Here is a 4,662-nt window from a genome sequence, read left to right on the forward strand (position 1 = left end):
AATTTCCAGCAAGGAAACTTTATCATAATGGGCAACAATTTTTGCGCCCTCAACTGGCACGAAAATCTGCTAGCATCATATAAGTGCATTTTCAGAAAAAAAATTATAACTCGAAAACGACGAATTTTAGCATATTGCTACTCGTACTGAAAATAGTTTATACTATTCCCTAATAGACAAAAAAGTTTGAGAGAAAAAAAAAGATGTGGCACTTTGAAAAAAATCAATTTGAAAAAAAAAATTTTTTTGTTTATAAACAATAATTAATTATTAATAAACAATTACTGATGTTTAGTTCACTAGATAGATTCAGTAGATCAATATCTGCAATTTAAAAAAAAATCGTTAAAATCCTTGCTTTTTTGCGGCAGTTATAAGCAATTTCATCAAAAGTTGCTATTAAGAGAGGAAAAAGGAAGCGTTCGTACTCAAAAAGAAAAAAATTCATTATTCGAAAAATTCGCATTTCTGAGCAAAAAGAAAAAATACGTGTCTCCTTAAATAGTTCAAGGAACAATCCCTGTGAGTTTTATCGCAAACTTAAATTCACTTTCCCCCGGCCTGGGTGATTTGAGATGGAATGAGCCATAAACATACATATGTACATATAGCAGCAGTTAATTTTATTTAAAGAAATGGCGTGTCGTCCATTTCCGTTGTAGCATGGCATATATTTAGGCGCAATATTTAACTTCTTCTGTCGGGGCGACATCTGGAGTCTTCTAATTCTTGCAACGAGGTTCATATCTAGACTAGGTTGATATCAGAATTTGCCACAAGTAGCTTTGCTACACTATCGCTGGCAGCTTTAACAATTTTATAGTGGTTTTACGTTCTTTGGCAAATTACGCTCTGTTAGCCATAAATCTTACTATTTTTTGACCGCCTTTGAATCAAGACCCCTGGACCATATGGGGAATTCATTTATATTTTAAATTGCATTGTCATCGTGATTGGAACTAGGCTGAAAATTTCAAGTCTCTAACTTGTCGGGAAGTCAGTTTAAATTCGATTGGAAATTTCCGAGATTTGCGCGGGATGACCAAGTTAAATAAAAGCTTATAATGACCAGAATGAAAGGAGAAATCGATTTAGCGGTGACTGTCTGTCCGTCCGTCTGTGCACACGATAACTCGAGTACAAATTGAGATATCTTAACAAAACTTGGTATGTGTACTTCTTTTGAGCGTTGGACGAATGGTATTGAAAATGGGCAAAATCGGAAGATAACCACGCCCACCTCCCATATAAAGGTAATTTTGAGAAATACGAAAACTGCCATATTTTAATAACTACTGAAGCTTATTCACTCAAAACTACTATTTACAATCATTTTTAGGCGAAAAAGAAGAATGTTATAAATTTTTGGAAAAAGGGGCATACATACATGTGTATATCTTGGGAACCGCTCCACCAATTTCTTCCAAACTTGGCACAGTTGTTGGCCTTCACAAAACATACCAAACGGCTTAGAATTAAAAAAATCGGATAATTACCACGCCCACATCCCATATAACGGTAATTTAGAGAAATACGAAAGCTTTTATAAATCAGTAAATACTGAAGCTAATTTATTCAAAATTGAGTTTTGCAATAATACTTTAGCAAAAAATTGGCTTATAATACAAGGTTGGAAAATGGGCGTGACCCCGCTCACTTATAACCACATATGTGTATCTCGGTAACCGCTCGATCAATGTATACCAAACTCGGTATGATTGTTGTGGTTGCCACATAAAGGCAAAACGTTGAAATCTGACTAAAATTCCGCTCGCTTTTATATAACGGTAAATTTCAGAAATGTTTCAAACTTTGCTATTTCGCAATTTAGGGAAGCTAGTTTTACTTAAAATTTATACTAACAACAATCCCTTGAAAAGAAGTAACATTAATATGGAATTTTGGAAAATGGGCGTGGTGCCGCCCAAATATATCTATATAAGTTTATCTGATCGAATATGTTTGAAATAGACGTAAAAGCACCACTGCTTACCATGTAGCGGTAGTTTTCGGAAAGGTGAAAAAACTATATTGAATACTTGCGCCGGGTATTTAATGTTCGCCTCCGCCCGAACTTAAACATTTTTACTTGTTAAGAAATAATTTAGGTAAGTAAATTATGTGATTTAGTTAAATAGAAATGGAAAGGTTAGTAATTTTTAATAATGTTTTTTTTTAGTATTTGAATTAAAAAATTGGAACATTGTATTCAATAAAAAGTTTTTAAAAGGTCGTAAATCAAACCTAAGGCACTAAATAACTACTCGCTCGAGGCGACAAACTTGAAAAACTTGAAACTTCACAAAATTGTAAATTCTTTTCAATTGACGCTACACCAGTTGAGAGGTCTTTCAGTTATATTTATTTTTTTAATGCGGTGCAATAATTCTTCATTGAGAATTGCATCGGGCTGCAAATGTCGGATGTATCCTCCTGACTTCCATCTTCACAATCTTGTATCATTTCAAGATCGTTGTTTAAACACCGTTGTTTTCCAAAGAATTGTTCATGCTCATTCTTTTGGTTGTTTCTGGATTTGGAGAACCAGTAACGTCAACAGCGTTTTTCGATTTTAGTTTTTATAATTCATTTTTAATCCTTTCTTCTGTGACTGAAATAGCTTTTGAGCAGAAATAACGAAAGAAGGTTACCACCTCTATTTGTATTTTTTTTACCATTTAATAGTAAAGAAATTCATGTACCAGACCCAAGGTTTGTTCTATGGTAATTAATTAACATTTTTTATTTCAATATTTTTATTTTAAATATTTTTCAATAGGTGGCTTTGCTCGTTTAGACATTTCCTTCATTTGGTACCAAACTTGTTTAATTTGGATAAGCGGTTTGTTTATTATCCTGAAAAGACTTTTAATTGGGAATAAAAAATATTTGGCCAAGTTTAACTGGTAAAAAAAACTGTTATTTTCGGTTCCTTCAATATTCACATTCGCAAAAGATCCGCATTGATTATTGCGAAAGCGAAAGCGAATGCGAATGTTTAAATTAATGCGGAAGCTCCGCGGTTGCGAATGCGAATGCGAATATTCGCAACAACCCTGGTAATTTCTATTAAAATGATATGGTTAAAGGCCGAACGAAGCAAAAAATGCAAAACCACATCGATAATTTTAAAAGAAGCCAATAACTTCTCGAAGAGGGATCAAGAAAGGCTGCAGAAAGAATGGGCGGAAATCAGGCAAATCTAAACACAAAAAATAATTAATTATATGCCAAAACTTGTAACTGAAGTTGTTTAAGTCAGGGGTTTTATATTAAATATTACTCCTTAACGTTTTATGCATATATAACGTCTTGGCTATACCGAATATTAACGTTGTGTAAAATTCTTGTTATTTTACGTTTCTGTTTGTCGTTTCCGCCTTTAACCATAAACGCACGACATAAACTATAATGTCAAAGAAGTGCAATTTTTCTAACTTTTCTTGCAGAAATTTAGCATAAAAGGCATAATAATAATAAAACCGAATATTAGGGTCACTCACTGTAAATAAAGAACATGTAACACATATTAAGGTTTTAAGAAAAATCTATAATATTTTTTATTATTACATTGCTTGAAATAATACTATCCATTGGCTGTGAATACATACATATACGAGAATTTCTTTTACATTTCACTTACTCAATGAGATTAAAAAATCTTTCCCAATCGCCAATCTTTTAAACCAAGGACGCCCTAGAAAATTAAAAAGAAAGCAATTTGCTGACTTTTACCACTTATGCGATGATCAAAACCATAGATTTTTAACAAAATATCTTTAATGATATGTTCTTCGATATACTTGCAACACTATTACCATATTCTTTCCTTACGAATAAACGCGCCAAACACTTGTGCTAATCACGATATCCTTCCTGATAGCGTTCTACGAGATGTAGCATTAACTTAATATTTTAATGTTAATTTTAATTTGCAAAAAACTGTTCAACGCACCAGCAGAGAACATATGGCTGTTATTTAGTTTTAGGACTTTCCACATTATTGTTAGTTTTTCGAGGAAAGATGCAATAAATAGAACTGAAGACAAACAAAACAAAAATAAAAATTAAATTTCTTGAAGGGGTTTTTATATGCAGTTAAATTTTTTCTTGAGAGCTGGATACTATGCTTAAATATAAAGTCTATCTATCTATATATATAATACGCGAAGGAATTTTTTGTTCAGGATAAAAGAGCTGCACCGTTCGCTCGATTTTCAAAAATGGGGGTGTCAAATTAAAGCTCTTATCCAGTTGATGTGCAAACTGTTTTTTTTTTTGGAAACGAGTTGCCACCTGTTGAACAATTAAATTCAAATTATTTTAAAATCAATGCCAACATATCCGCACCGTTGCAACACGTTGGTTCGATTTTCCAAAATGAGGTGTCTAATTAGAAGGCTTGGACTATATGTGCAATAAGGTTTTACTCTTTTGAAGAGGACTGCCACCTTTTACAAAATTGTATTCGAATTATTATAAAAAAATAAATCAATTATTACAAAATGGGTATCAACCGAAATGGTTTTTAAAAGCTTTTTTTCTTAGCTGAACTATAGGAGGTTTGCCACCTGTTTAAAAAATCATATTAGCTAAGAAAAATATGCATCACCATATGGGTACCAAAGGAAAGGGGTTTCAGAAAATATTTGAAGATATTTT

Source organism: Rhagoletis pomonella, unplaced genomic scaffold (assembly GCF_013731165.1).
Source record: "Rhagoletis pomonella isolate Grant_MI unplaced genomic scaffold, Rhpom_1.0 Rhpom_scaffold_00004, whole genome shotgun sequence".
Lineage (NCBI taxonomy): Eukaryota > Metazoa > Arthropoda > Insecta > Diptera > Tephritidae > Rhagoletis > Rhagoletis pomonella.